The sequence below is a fragment of the Panthera uncia genome, chromosome E1 (genome assembly GCF_023721935.1).
Source record: "Panthera uncia isolate 11264 chromosome E1, Puncia_PCG_1.0, whole genome shotgun sequence".
NCBI lineage: Eukaryota > Metazoa > Chordata > Mammalia > Carnivora > Felidae > Panthera > Panthera uncia.
In genome coordinates, this window is record NC_064814.1 from 10,613,150 (window position 1) to 10,629,251 (window position 16,102).

Below are 16,102 nucleotides of genomic sequence, written 5' to 3' on the forward strand. Positions count from 1 at the left end.
TCTTCGCTGAAATCTCAAAAATGTTAATAAAAACACATTTATCTTTGTCAAGCTGAGGCGTCAGCTGAAACATGAGACCAGAACACAAGTTGGGAAGAGTTCAGGAGCAGTAAAGACTGAGCAGGAGTGTGGTAGGAAACATGTGGTAGGCAACCCTGACGGGCAGTATAGTTGAAAGTTCCTAAGGGGCGCCTGGGTGGCTTGGTTGGTTAAGCGTCCGACTTTGGCTCAGGTCATGATCTCACAGTCCGTGAGTTCGAGCCCCGCGTCGGGCTCTGTGCTGACAGCTCAGAGCCTGGAGCCTGTTTCAGATTCTGTGTCTCCCTCTCTCTCTGCCCCTCCCCTGTTCATGCTCTGCCTCTCTCTGTCTCAAAAATAAATAAACGTTTAAAAAAAAAAAAAAAAAAGAAAGTTCCTAAGAGAGTAAATCTTAAGAGGTCTTATCACCAGAAAAAATTTTTTTCATTTCTTTTTGTATCTACGAGATGATAGATGTTAACAAACTGTGGCAATCATTTCACAATATGTGTAAATCAAAGTCATTGTGCTGTGTACCTTGAACTTAATACAGTGTTTGTTATGTCCATTATGTCTCAGTAAAAATGGAAAACGTAAAAAATAAAAAAAAATAAATACAAAGGAATAATAGCTTACCATAAACTCCCCCCCCCCACCCCCATTACCATCAGAAAGAACAGGGTGAGTCTTGAAAAGGGCAAGAAAGAACAGAGATCTTCTCTAGAAGGTCTGATCTGGAGAGACCTACCAGAAGGAAGCATGCCCAGAGTCCCTTGGAGGGAGCCAGATCTGCAGAAACTCAGTCCTGCCTTTCCTGCAGCTGGAGCCCTGGTCAAAGCACCAATTTCCTGACTCTCCCGAGTGTCCTCTGGCTTCCAGTCCCTCTGGGCAAGTAGATCAAGTCCACGATCATATCTCTTAGCCCTCCCCCAGCTCCAATCCCTGTTTTAGTTTACTTGGGAACAATCTACTCCCATGTGAAGCCAAGCAGAGTGGGCCTCCGTCAGTGCTGGGTAACTTGGTTAGTTAGATTTAGGGCTCCAACCAGACAGGGATGCCCCAAATTTGAGAAACGTTCTGCTTTGAACTTACCTAGAATTTTGTAACCCAAAAATCTAAAGAAGCAGCTCTCTTAATTCCAGCATATGTGTGTGTGTGTGTGTGTGTGTGTGTGTGTATGTGTGTTGGTTGGTCAGTGTTACAGATTACATTTGGAGAGCGGCTATAATCTTTTTAGGGTTTAGGGCCTTTTAAGGTCTGTATCAGGCCTTGGGCCACCACGAAGGGCAGGAGCAAGAGGTATGAGGTGAAGAGCTGTCAGGCTGCAGGAGGAAGGAGGCGGCTGTCCAGGAGGAAGAAAGGGAAGGAGGGCCAGGCACAGGCTAGCAGGAGGCTTCAGGTCACCCTGACACCTGTTGCCACGGCCCAGTGGCGGTTTCCTGCTGCTTGTCGGGACACGCGTGCACGGAGAACACAATGGGTTTGCCTTAACAAGAAGATGCTTCCTGTTTTGCCACCTGGGTTCAGTGCCGAGAGGAAGAGTTTATAGGTCTGTGTTTTTCACGTCGCCAAGCTCTGTGAGGGAAGGAGTGGGGGCAGGTGAGGATGGGGGTCTGAGGAAAGGTGAAAGGGAAAGCAAGGGAGCAGTTCTAGAATTGCTCAGAGAAACCTCATGCCGTTCTAGTTTCAGCCCGTGGGGAGAAGGGATGGCCACACTATGCCAACTGTCCCAACAGCTCCGTGCCAGAGCCCCTGTGTGTGGCGGAGGGCTGCCCAGAATCCCCTTGGCTCTTTTTGTTCCTTAGTGAGAACCTGGTGATGACTTCTGCAGTGACCTTTATCTCGGGGAGGTGGTGAGGGCGACTGGAAACTCGGGCTAAAATAGCCTCTGTGGTGAAAGCAGGGGCCGGAAATGGTGAGGTTGATCTTAAGGCGAGTGATGGGTGAGAAATCCACAGTGCCAACTCCCCACCCCCCAGACCAAGCCCACCATTGGGCTAATCCTACATATTTCACAATGGAGTCTGTACATGTTATTAGTTAATTAATTAATTAAGGTGTGTGAGAGGGTAAGCTTTATTTCTACTCTCAGACTCTTACAACTTTCCATAAAGTCTTCATCGTTACCTCAGACATGGCAGAATATAATAAATGATCCACCTCTGTGCATGACACATTGAATTTTAATGTCCACCTCCTCTTGGGGAAGGGAGGTCACACTACACACTTTTGGAGACACCCCAAAGGTTTTCTGGCACTTTGGTACAGAGAGGATTTGGTCCGAGTTCTTGCTGGCTTAGGATACTTAAAGGTGCGTAAAGTTTGGTTGCTCAACCCCCCTGGGCTGCAGTGGGGCAGAAGGTGGACAAGGAGGTGGTCTGGAGCAGATAGGTGGACCATGGATGTGGGCTCAAGTTCTTGTTGACAGAGGTAGTTGATCCTGGGTGGCTGACGGGGTGGCTGAGGGCAGCCTGAGGGTTCAGGCTGGGTAAATGCTGCTTTGGTTGCCTTCGTCTGCCCCATCCACCAGCTCACTGCTCTGGAACCACAGCTGGATCTCCGTCTGGGCCCCCTCCATGGAGTCACTGGTGTGGCTGATGTGGATGCTGAAGTCCCCTCTGATGGTGTCGGGGGCAGTCTCTGCTGAGTCACTGTGTCCTATCAGGGCCCTGGAGGACCAGACCACGTCGAGGCCTTCCCAGACCATGGCTTCCACCAGCCGGAGCTCACGTAGCTGAGGAGGGCTCATTAGAAGGGCTTCGTCTGCAGGTCACGACAGCGCTTGGCAAGGACTCTGGTGCCTGTAGCATCTTCATCCCCACCCGGCTTGAAGCCCCTCCTCTCAAAGCACAGGATCACATCCCCAACAAGCCGCTGCTGCATCCCACCTGACTTCACCGCAGTCAGGGTCCACTCCTGGGTCCAGGAGGACCCTCCCGAGTTGGGGCATATGAACAGGCTCAGGCCCAGGGCCTAGAGCCACTCAGCAGTCCCCACGGCACATTCCAAGAAGCTGCCCGTGATCTCTCACCTGCGGGCTGCTGGCTCAGTGCCTGGAGTTTGTATATGTTAGTTATTAGAAAGCCCAGTGTCTTTATGCTTGTTTAGCTCAAGACCATCTGTTGTGGTGGGAGAGTTTGGAGTTCCAGTCTCAGCCTGGCCTGCCAAGTTTCCAGGAGCCCCTCTCTTGCTTCCTCCTCTGGGGACTGAACCAGATGACCTTGGATGTCCTCTCTGGCCTCACGGTTGGGGATTCCATTGATCATCTCCAGGAGGGGCTGTGGCGTTCAGAGAAGCTCTGTTTAAGCACATTTCGGAAATCCTAGTAGAGCATTGGTGAGAAAAAAAACACAGGAGGAGTCTTGAAACCATCCTTCTCACACAGTTGTTTAGGGAAACCATGTCTGCTTTTTTCTCCTCTTGTGCATGCAAAGCCCTTCTCAACACAGCTCATTCACCAGCCCTGGCCTCAGTCTCCAACCCCAACCTGTACCCAGCCTTTCTGGGCCAACTTTGAGTTCTCCCAAAGCACTATGCACTTCTCAAGGAGAGAAGTCCCTTTCTTCCCCTGTTAGACTCTAACTTGTTATTTAAGACTCAACTCAAACAGCCCTCGGCTCCTGAGGAATTTCTGATGTCTCAAGCCCACAGCATGCCGTTCACACCTGATGCCCACACCATGCTGTTCACACTGCTGTGATGGCACCCTCAGTCTAATATTTATCCTAGGCATGTATGCATCTTTCTCCATCAGGGTACAACTAAGTGGCACCTTATTTATTTCTTAGATGTTTATTTCACAGCACCTGGCATATTTTTGGTGTTCAACTAGTGGATGTTAAGTCACACCGAAGGGTTTTTCTGTTGAATTGACCCCAAACAGGATTCACCTAGAGCTCATGAAATAGTGGCCACTCTGGTACAACAGGGAGGAGATGGGTGGAGGAGGGAAGCTTAATGTGCCTATCTTTCCCTAATTGCATGGCCACCTGCCCCTGCTCCTTACAGGTCAGTGTCAGCTTTGGCTTCTGAGTAAAACTCATAGGGTCTGTACTCTGGGAAGGCTGGTAAGGCAGGGCCATTAATTTCAAGGATCTTACCTACCGTTTGAGGAAGGAAGGGAGCTAATACTTATTCGGACTCTGCGGCATGCCAGACCCTGCATCACCTCATTCGATCTCACAATAATCCTGCGAGGTAAGTATTCTGCCCATTCTGCAGATGAGGAAATAGAAACTCAGAGAAGTTAAGGACTTTCCCAAAGGGGACTCACAGCCAGTAGCCGAGAGCAAGGAATGGAACTCCCCCATCCATCCTCTTTCCCCTCTACACTCCACCACCGAAAGCCCCAGAGTGGACCGCCTCTACTGCCAACACGTCAGCAAAAATGTAAGCCCCTTACGGTCTGGGTGTTCACACCTACTCACTTCGAAATCAGTCTTCATTGCATTTCTGATTGGCAGAGAGTAGGTCACGTGCTCATGTCCTAGCTTCAAGGGAGCCTGGGAGTTTGAGTTCTTGACTTCTTCCTGGGGAGGCAGGACCTTAACAAGGGAATTTCCTCCAGAAAAGGAAGGCTATCCGTAAGATGATGGGCATCTACGAATGTGACAGATGTTCGTGACACTGACTCATGCTAAATGTCACACTGAAAGAAGTTATTTTGAGTGCCTGAACATATTTCTCTTCCTGCTCCTTTCTTAAAATGTGGTTTGACGAAAGAACGTTTATTACATAATTTTTTGGGATATAATTTACGTATAGTAAAGTTCACCTAGTTTAGTGCCCACGTCTAGGGGTTTTTATAAATGCATACAGTTGTGTAACCACTGCCACAAGGGAGACACAGTATGTAACAGTTTCATCATCCCCTATAGCTCTCAGAGCAAAGATTTTTTAAGCAGAGAACAAAAATAGAGCTGAAGAGATTCTATGTGTAACTATCAACATATGCACATCAGAATCTCCCCCTCCTTGGCTCCTGCCCTGGGGGTAGAGAAAGACAAAGATTACTGCAAATAGACTGAAATGGTCAAAAGTATAATTTCCTTTCAAATGTCAGGTTTAGGGCTTAGCAATAGAAGAAGGATGAGGTTAACTGTCGTGGTGCCAGCTCACGGCATGAATTCCTGCTTAGTAGGACAGGCACACAGTGCCTTGACCACATGCAGTGCTTTCCGCAGACCCGGGTAGAGGAAGGCCCATTTCTGGCCTTCTGATGGCCCTCCTCCCTGTCGGGCAAATGAGGGGCGCGTGGTGGGTCTGTGTCCCCACTTCCGCGTCATGCTCCAGGTCACAGCATCCAGAAACTCCCAGGTTTACGAGGTGGCCAAAGGCTGGCAGTATGTGTAGGTGGTGGTGTAGACATAGCTTAGATGTGCAGGCAGGGGCGGAGAAAGAGAAAAGGGGAGTGGACTGCAGGCCTGCGCTGAGGGCTGGGAGGGAAGGTCTCCATGGAGTCTGAGAACTCTAAATTTGAACACGGCCTTTTAGGTCATTATAAAATACATTTTTCATTATGGAAACATAGATTTTCAAACTAGGATAGAACCTATGTTATTTAACAGTTTATTGGCTTGATCTATAACATAAATATCTGGGCATGTGGTATGTAGGCCTCCATTGCTTGGTACTCTTGCCTGGGCCCTGCAGATGTTTCAGGCAGGCCTAAAGGAATCCATTCAGCTTCCTCAGAGATAGTTACCAAAGCTTTCTGTGGGCCCTGCTCCCTGGTGGTAGCCTTGTTCCCCTCTCCCGGGGAGGTAAGAGAGGAAGAGAACGAGCAGTTTTTAGACATCAACTATGTGCTGGGATCTGACCTGGGCCCAACTACCCTGACAAGTGGGTATATCATTGCCAATTTATAGATAAGGTAATGGAGGCTTAGTGACGTGTAAGTGCCTCCAGGGTGCAAGCCGGGATTCCAGCCTGGATCCAGCTGCGGTGCCCCATGGTACTAGAGAGTTGTACCTCACTTCTGTTCTCCTTAACACCAGGATTTGTATGGGGCAAGCAGTCAGTCACTTGGATGGGTTGGAATCAGGCCTGTGCCGCTGCTTTGAGGGGGGAGGAAAAAAAAAACAACCTTATGTTTCCAGAACCTTCCCTGGGTTGACCCTATTTTTGTTCCCAAGCATAAAAGGGTACAGGTAGCTAGGGCAGAGAGAGTGCAAACTCTCAGGTCAAGGAGATATGTGGGAGTTGGCTGTGAACAAGAGAAAAGAAGGGAGGCGGGAAGGGTTTGGCACAAAAACCCTGGGTTTTGAGTCATTCCTGATTTCAAATCCAGGTTCCACTACTAACTGATTGATTTTGACAGTCATATAACTACCTGGAACCTTGATTTCAATACCTGCGAAGGTACGATCGCTCGCAGAGTTTCCTCTGTCTCTGGAAGGACGACACAAAACAGAACCAGGAAGGTACCTGGCCTGAAGCAGGTTCTCCACAGGGCTCGGTCCCCCACAACTCCTTCCCCTTGTTGACTGAATCACTGAACTCATTTTGGCATCTTGTAGGTTTCTACAGCTGAGAAATCTAAAAATAAACTTGAATATGGTGGGTTTAGCCTTGAGGTCACTGGCAGGCACTTCTGCGTAAATAGCAGAAGTGAAAAAAAAAAAAAAAGGCCATTTCATTTCTAGTATTTGGAACCTGAGTAAAAGAACTCCTATCATGTGGGCGACTCATAGTAGAGGGGCGGGGGCTTTGAGGGGGCAGGTTTGGTATTTTTTCTTTGTTGTTTTTGTTTTTGTTCTGCGTTGATGTGTGGGACTCTCCAGGGACATGTATCACAGAGCTATAAGGAGAACAGGCAGGTGGGAAATTTGATTCTGTTCCTGACGTTATAGGACAGATCTGAGGAAAGGGGGAGTGTAGGTCAATGGATGGAAAAGGGGATCTCACATTCAAAGGTCCTGTGGCTGTCATGCCCTTCATACCTCTGGCTTCAGGTCACGGTTGGGCAAGTTTCTTAATTCCTTTTTCGTGAGCTTCTGAAGAAAGGCCATCTTTGGGGACTTGCCTTATTCCTGAAATGCCAGTATGTCTGAGACTTTAAGGTTTAAAGTGTGTGTGTGTGTGTGTGTGTGTGCCACAGAGACTCATAAAAAGAGAAAGCGAGAGGCTGGCTTACTTGGCCATTGTCCACATTGATGGGAGTTACAGGTTCTTCATCTCATTGTTATTTTTAACAGAATGCTTTCCCACCCCTCAAATCTAATGGTCATGATTCCTACAATCCATGTTTTATAGGCTCAGTGAGATGAAGTGAATTCTCCCATGGTCTTAAGTGGAAGAGCCAGAACTTGGACTGGCTGCCTTCCTCTTTACACGGGGCTGGCATGGGCCATCCCAAGAAGAGTGTACAGGGTGGGCTCGGGGCCTGAGGCCCGGGGAATCCAAGTCACTCAGACTTTTACCCTGCGACCTGGAATGCTCTGACTCATTTTTAAAATGGACATAATGACATTATATGTCAGTGTTGCTTTAAAAAAAAAGGGGGGGGGGAATAATCCAAATAAAAACATACCATACCATGCTTGATAGTGCATTGATCTAGAATTCTCTGAAGGTGACTGTGGACAAACAAGTCATCTCCTATTCCCATTGCGAATAGCTGGAGGGAAGGGATTTAAGTGTCAATAAGAGGCTGTGGGATGATGGATCTAAGGGGGAGCTTCCTGATTGCAGGGAGTTGTGAGAGCCACCGAAGCATGGAAGTGACACCTTTCCAGTCCCTGAGCCTCCAGCACCTTTTGGTGTTTGCCAAGTACCATCACCTCTCACCACCTGTTGGTGCCTGTATTCATCCGTCTTGAGCCAGCTCAAATGCATCCCAACCCCCACACCAGACTTCCCCACATCATCATGAAGAATTTCGAGCTTTTCTTCCCTGCTCCGCAGCATGGCTTTCCTACCTGTATTTAGCATCCATGTTCTCCTTGACTTAAAGCCAAGCCCTTGAATTCCTCCCTGCCCCGAGTGCTCAGAGGGCAGGTAGGTGTTCCATTCATCCTTATCTCCAATACCTAAGGCAGTACCTTAGGTATGCCTTACTTCACGCCAAACTTCACTGTGAGTTGCCTGTGGGTGTTTTTTTTTTTTTTTTTCAACCTGGTTAAATTTGAGAACTCAATCCCCAGTGCTAGCATGCATAAAAATAAGTACCCTCATGCTCTGTTGGTAAGAATGTAAACAGGTTTGACAGGAGAGTCATTTGAATTACTTTGAATCTGGTATGCCTCTTGACTGTATTGTTTTCTTTTCTCTTTCCTTCCCCTCCCCCCCCCATCTTCTTAAGGGGTTAGTGAATGGCTTTTCATAAAGATATTGCTATTGTTATGTTCCTAGCGATTTTTTTTAAACAATAGCAAAAATGGGACCAATATTCATATGGATTTGGATAAAAAAGTTGTGGTTTATACATGTGATAGAATACCAGGTAGCCATGACAATCTATGGTACATGAATGGGTATTAACCAAGTAAGCAAAGTGCCAAAAATCCATCACAAAATAGGAAGCATGGTATGGCCCCAATTTTGAACAAAACATAAGGCTGTATCCACGGGAAAGTGGGAGGATTTACATCCAAATGTTTTAATTCTTTTTTGAGGTGGTGGGATTTTAGGGGATTTTAACTTTCTCCTTTTTATTTTTCTGAATTTTCTCCATTTCCTACATGTTCCTATTACATTCAGAGCATGGCAAAACATCTTCAAGTGCTTGAGTTGATCCCCTAAGTAAACGCCTTGGTCCTCGAATTCTGAATACTGCAGAAACGAAATCAAATGTAGGAAGTTAGGGTTGGAGGGGCTGCTGCAAGTTCTCTGGGCCAAGAGGTTCTCAGACTTGGCTGCATATTAGAGTTGCCCGTGGAGCCTTCAAAACTCTGCTGCTTGGTCCACACCCTCTGCCAATAAATCAGAATCACCTGGGGGTGCATCCGGGCATCAGAGTGTTACATTTGCCCATATGATTCTAATGTGCAGCTTTGAGAGCCGCTTCTGTTGAGTCGCACTGTCCCACGTGGCAGCCACCAGCCTCATGTAGCTATTTAAATTTAATTAAGTAAAACTAAAAATCAGTTCTTTAGTCACACTAGCCATGTTTTTTTTTTTAATTAAAATTTTTTTTTAGTATTTATTTTTGAGAGAGAGGGAGAGTCAGAGCGTGAGCAGGGGAAGGGCAGAGAGAGGGAGAATCTGAAGCAGACTCCAGGCTCTGAGTTGTCAGCACAGAACCCAACGCGGGGCTCAAACCCACGACCCGTGAGATCATGACCTGGGCTGAAGTTGGACGCTTAACCCACTGAACCACCTAGGCGCCCCACATCAGCCACATTTTAAGTGCTCGGTAGCCACATGTGGTTAGAGGCTACCATATTGGACAGCACAGCTCTACAGCTATCCTTCAGTTTTCAGGACAGGAGATCAGAAAGGCCTCTTTCTTGGAGGCCTGATGCTCATGGAAAGAGAAAGTCCCTATCCTTGGCTGCTCCAGGGCTGCCTGGGCCATCAATAATCCTGTGCCTAGAAAGTTCCTTATGCTTTCTTGTGTCTACCCCATCCTCCACCTTGAGCATGGGGAAACTTTATGCCACATGTTTATTTTCAAGGGCTCGACAGGCCCAGGCCCTTCCGACCTGTTCAGCCGGGTCAGGCCAGCAGGCGAGCTGTTTACATGGAATCCAAGTGCTCAGCGGAGAGTAGAACAGGGCTGTGTTTTCCACGGCTGCTGAGAAAGGTGAGTGAGCTGAGGCAGAATAACAAAAAGCCACTTCAAAAACATGCCAGAAAAAGTCAGAAAGCAGACACAATCAGAGGTTTGAGAGGCACACACTCCCCCCACCCCCTCCAAACCCTGAAAGAGAGCAAAAACAAGTCACGGGGGAGCCTCTAGCCCTGATGGTTTCGAGACGGTCGCGGTTGCTGACTTGAGAACGGGCCTGTCCCAGCAGTTCTGTGAGGGGCCGGGAGCTGAGACTGTGGGGGCTCAGAAACTTCACCTGAGTTCTGAGAACATTGTGGCCTGGGAGGTGGGACAGTCCCTGAGCACTTGAAGCTCTGGGAAGACAGAGGTGTGTGGGAATGGCAGGGCCAGGCTGTCTGGGTAAGAGTGTTTTAACCCAGATACTGGTAATCTGTTAGGAAGCAGAATCCCACATGGTCCTGAGATTTGGGAACTTACCACCTGGGAGGGTGAGGTCCCCATGGACATAGTTCATTGTGGAATTCAAAGCTTAAGGCCACCTATGTCCAGGAAGCCCTCCTTTAGGACCTGACACGAGGACCCAACCACAGAGACACCAAATCAGAAAGGGAAACCTGATTCTCCCCTCCCCACTCCCATTTCCCAAACTACTGTAGGCCAGTGAAGTACAGTGAAGGGAGCCTGGGAGTTGGAGACTTGGGCTCAAGTCGCAAGCACTGTCATTCCCTTGCCATGTGAGTTGGGTAGATCAGTTTACCTCTTGGATCTGAGCTTCTTGACCTGTAAATTGTAGGGTTGGGGTCGCCCAATAGTTCTCAACCCAGGTTACGTATTGGAAAAACCTGGTGAGATTTGAGCTGTTCTGAGATACAGAAATTTTCAAAGCCCCTTAGATGATTCCAGTGTGACCAAGATTGAGAACCACTGGTTTATCCGGTACATCTCAAATGTAGCGTAGGAGACCGTAGGAGCCATTGTGTTAAAATTCAGATCCTGATTCCATAGGCCTGGCGTAGGTTACGAGAGTCTGCATTTCCAACAAGCTCACAGGGGATGCCCACGGGCCACACTTGGTAGTAGCAAGTCTATCTTTTAAAAAAAAAAATTTTTTTTTAGCATTTATTCATTTTTGAGAGAGAGAGAGAGAGACAGAGCATGAGCAGGGGAGGGGCAAAGAGAGAGGGAGACACAGAATTGGAAGCAGGCTCCAGGCTCCAAGCTGTCAGCACAGAGCCCAATGTGGGGCTGGAACTCATGAACTGTGAGATCATGACCTGAGCCGAAGTCGATTGCTCAACCGACTGATCCACCCAGGAGCCCTGCAAGTCTATCTTTAATGTCCACTTGTCTCTAACTACCAGTGATTCAATCTATGTTGTATTTTGGGAACTGGCACGGGTTGCCTATTTCTGCCAATAGACACCATCACTTCTAGGTTTTTTTCTTTTCTCTCCCTCTCTCACAAGAATCAATGAAATTCTCACTTTTCATTTGAATTCTGACAGATTTGAGTCAAACACGTCTCTTCCCTTCAAGGGCAGAAGATGAAAGATAAAGCCAGGTGGTGATGTGAGTTCCAGGGGGCGGACAGAGTCCATTTTGCTGGGGCAGGGGCAGCAGGTGGAAAGATACCAGGTAGCTGATAATAACAGGCATTGAGACCCCACTTCTGCTGGGCACTGTTCAAGTGCTTTTTACAAGTTGTCTCACTCCTCACAACAATTTTACGATAAGTACTGATAGGGCCCTTGTTTATACACGAGGAAGCTGAAGCTTAAAGAGAAGCAGAGACTTTTCCTAGCAAGGAGCAGTCCGGGAGTTGAACTTAGGTGTCTGTGTTGACTACTAGTCCATGTAGAGCAGGGGTAGTATTTCAGCTCCATGCCTGGACAGACCTAACCAAACCCAACCAGACCTGATCAGACTTGACCAGACTCAACTAAGACCTGACCAGATCTGACCAGACCTGACTAGATCCAACCAGATCCAATCAGACTCAGCCAGATGCAACCAGACCTGACCAGATCTGACCAGAGTCAATTAGACCCAGCCTCTTGGCATCAAGTTGTTGGCAGGGAGAGGGTTGGGAAGGGGTTTGCATAAGTCTAGTCTACCTAAGCAACCTCTCCACTCACCTTCCATACCTCCCCAACCAGAAAAGGGGAGGTGGTAACAGTTTTCCACCCCCTGCTGCTGGGGCCAGGCCTCAGGGCCCTTGCATGGAGTTTGGCACCTAGATTCACATCTTTCCCCCGCTTGGCTGCCTGTCCCTGCATAATTCTCTGCTGCCTGGATATTTTTCTACTTGTATCATCTTCTTTTCTCCAGGGGAACAGGCAGTGTGTTTAGCTTTGTGACTGTTTTATCTTCCTTTTGTAGGCTTGTCCCTTCCTAGGAGCCTAGAGTAAGGCTTACCCCCAGCCCACTCCAAATAGTGCCACAGAGAAGATCATCTGGGCAACCAACATTACTGCACACTCTAAATGTCTCAGATTCTACTGGGTTCTTAGCCAAAATGGTAGCCAACAGCCCAACCCAATAGTTTTTCCAACTTGACTCAACCCAGTCTTGTCTTACTTCCTGATATCAGGGATATGGGACTGGAGTGGGGGTGAGGGGGTGAGAAAGAAAAAAGGGAGACTTTCTTATTGCCCTAGTAGGTCTTGAGACGTTGGAGACAAGGACTTTGTCTTTTCATTTTTGTATCCCCAGTATAGAACATGGTGCCAGGCAGATAAATGTATAATGTTTGTCAGATAAACGAATGACGGTGATAAGGGGGCCTCATTGCACCAAATGACTGGCAGCACTGATAGCTTGTCCTGCTTGACAGGAGAATCATCTGGCATAGACAGAGCTTGTGAAGGCCCCGGAACCACGTGGGCACAGTTACTGAGAAATCTCTCTCTTTCACCACATCTTCTCAGATTCTGCAGAAGCTCAGGAAAGTGAGGTTTCCTTACAGAGCCCCAGCCCCTTGATACACTGGGTGCATTGCAGAATGCTAACATTGAGAGCAATTAGGAGAGGCCAGGCACTACTTAGGCAGCCCTGGGATTATAGGATGAGGGAATGAGGGGACCCCTCTCTTCTTTACCTTCTGCAGAAGGGGGTCATAATATTCTCAAAACTGGGTTTGGATATCTAAACTTGGAGGCTGGGATGAAAAAGGTAGCATGTTCAATCCACATGGAAGAAATTTTCTCTGCAGATAGTTTTTCTGCTACCAAGAAAGAAAGAAAGAAAGAAAGAAAGAACAAAAGAGAGAAAGAAAGAAAATAAAGAGAAAGAGAGAAAGAAAGAAAATAAAGACCCAAAGAAAAGAAAAAAGGAAGAAAGAAAGAAAGAAAGAAAGAACAAAAGAGAGAGAGAAAGAAAGAAAAGAAGGAAAGAAAGGAAGGAAGGAAGAAAAAAGGAAAATACAGAGAAATCAGATACATGCCAAGGTGCTAAATGTGGATATGAATCTAAAGTGACTTTGCATTGGCCCCAGCCAGGGAAATGTTCCCATTTATTCGGTTTGTGCAAGAAAATGTTCTCAAGTCAACTCCTTAAGACTCTGTCTTGTGTCTTGAGCCTTACAAGAAATAAGCCAATGAGAAGTATGCCCCCACTGTTCAGGTACCTGTTCTGGTAAGAGTGGGTCCAGCAAGAGGGGCAGAAGTTAGGAGAGGGTCCCTAACCAGACCCTCTGGATTCACATGGGTGCTACTGTTGGGTTCACGTTATTGCTGTAGACCCAACTCTTTTCCTCTGGTTTTCCTGGGGGACTGTGAGGTTAATCCACTTATACCATCTTCTCTGAAAGCATCATCCAGTCCAGGGGCATGAAAACTGGTGATTGGTGCTATTTCTATCCCCTCCTTCAATAAATAGCTGGTTTTCTTTATTTAAATTTTTTTTAATTTTATGTATTTTTGATAGAGAGAGACAGAACACAAGTGGGGGAGGGGCAGAGAGAGAAGGAGACACAGAATCAAAGCAGGCTCCAGGCTCTGAGCTGTCAGCACAGAGCCCGATGTGGGGCTCAAACTCACAAATTACAAGATCATGACCTGAGCCAAAGTCAGACACTCAACCAGCTGAGCCACCCAGGCGCCCCTGCTTTTCTTTATTTTAATTGCCAGGGTTAGAGTTTTTGATTGTGTGGAACCATGAGGTGGGCCTGGGAGAATGGATTAACATTTCTTTCATTTAACAAACATCTCTCCTGGAGTGTCCATCCACTCCCATGACTTTTATCTGTATGTTGCTGACTTTTAAACCTATGTCTTTGTTTTGACCTCTCTCCTTAACATTAAGCTTACATTTCTTCTTTTTTTTTTAAGTTTATTTATTTATTTTGAGAGAGAGAGAGAGAGAGAGAGAGATTGAGCAGGGGGAGGGGCAGAGAGAGAGGGAGAGAGAGAATCCTAAGCAGGCTCTGCACTGTCAGCACAGAGTCCGATGTGGGCCTCAAACTCTGAACCGTGAGATCATGACCTGAGCTGAAACCAAGAGCCGGTTGCTCAACCAACTGAGCCACCCAGGTGCCCCTAAAATCACCTTTCTAACAAAAGAAAAAAGAAAAGAGAGAGAGAAAGAATGGAAATTGCGTGTAAATGATTGCTGTTAGCTTACGGAAGTCATTCTGCAATACATAGTCAGTGACTCCATTTCCAGGTGCAGAGGCTGAGACCACGAGACTGGCTAGATTTGCCTAAAATCTCAATAGAAAATTCGTGGCAGTGCCTCTGTTCTGAGATTCACCTGCATCAGAAACAAACCAGGTTCCCCAAAGGGGGGGGGGGAGGAAGAAAATTCATGGCAGAATTGGGAGCAGGGCTTCCCCACTCAAAGCCCTGGGTAGAGCCTTAAAATCAGGGCAATGGAATTGATGCGTGTCATCTTGAGTCCCTATTATTAGGCACAGTCTGCCTTCCCCAGGGAAGGGAGCTCTCCTTTGTCTTCCTCTCCCCTGCACCTCCCAGCCCAGTGGAGGGCACATGCTGGGGGGCCCAAGGGGGATGTAGGGAGTTGAAGCTGGTGGTTAAATCTGACTCGTGAAACTCAGACGTAAACAGCATTAAGTGAGGCAGCCTGACCCCTCCCCATCCTTTCCACTCAACCGTGTCCAAGGGGCTTAGCTCAAATCACCCCATTTGTAAGAAGACCTTCCAGAAGAACTTAGTCTCTGGTGTTTGAAACAGTTCCTGCCCGTTCCCCTCATTGAACACCTTCTCGATGTGCTAATTTATGTGGGGAAGGGGGAGTGTGGCATATTGGTTTCAAGCGTGGGCCGTGGCTATGAAACCCGTGGTTAAGCCCCAACTCCACCACTTTCCAGTCCTGTGATCTCAGGCAACCCCTCTGAGCCTCAGTTTCCTTATCTATAAAATGGGTCAAGTCATAATTCCTCCCTTCTAGGCTTTGTTGTGAGGATTATTTGGGACAAGTCACACGGCTTGTGCAGTGCGTTGCCAGGCACTCGGTACATTCTGGCTGCTATTGTCACAAGTTTCCACAACGAAATGTGTTGTTCTTCCACCTTCTTGGAGGATGGTTACCTGTCCTGTGAACGGGGGGAAATAATAGGCAATCTTAGTGGATCGTCATGACAACGAAACCAGAGGATACAAATGCTGTGTGAACTTTCTAGGTTTGGGTGTGACGTGTGACTGCCCCCAAGGTTACACAGCTGGCACCAAGTGGCGCCCTCCTGGAACCGCCACACCCTCCCCCAGCGGGGACACACACCTACACGCAGACACAAACGGGCCCAGGGCCACAGCCGCACCCCCCCCCCCCCCCCGGAAAGGGGAAAGCTCTCGGCGGTCTGACCCCTACTGGCGGCCTGGGGAAGTTGTTCTTTCATCCGGGGATCCGAGCTGGCCCTGGCTGCGGGGAAGCAGAGGGAGTGAGGCGTGGGCCTCGCTAGCCCTCAAGAAGCTTCCGGCCTGGCCTGGCCTAGCCCGGGAGAAGTGTCAACAAGTGTGACTCTAAATGAGGCCAGAGGACACAAAAGTGATGGCGACAGAAAGGTGGAAAGAGGGGCAGTTTGGGGGTGAGAGGAGGTTTGGGGGCAGGGCTGGCATTTGAGCTGGTCTTTGGAAGACCGGTAGTGTGTTAAGTTAGTTGGGCTGCTAATGTGATCTTAATTCCCTCTTAAAAATTTTTTTTCTTAATGTTTATTTATCTTTGAGAGAGAGAGAGAGAGAGAAAGAGCATGAGCAGGGGAGGGGCAGACACAGAATCCGAAGCAGGCTCCAGGCTCTGAATCATTAGCACAGAGCCTGATGTAGGTCTTAAACCCATGATCTATGAGATCATGACCTGAGCCAAAATCAGATGCTTAACAGACTGAGCCACCTGGGCACCCCTGACCTTAATCCC

At 47.9% G+C, this 16,102-nt stretch overlaps 1 pseudogene; it reads right to left on the reverse strand.

Moving 5' to 3' along the window:
* Window positions 1–2,087: 2,087 nt before the first annotated feature.
* Window positions 2,088–3,186, reverse strand: LOC125927631 (nucleoside diphosphate kinase, mitochondrial-like; annotated as a pseudogene).
* Window positions 3,187–16,102: the final 12,916 nt, after the last annotated feature.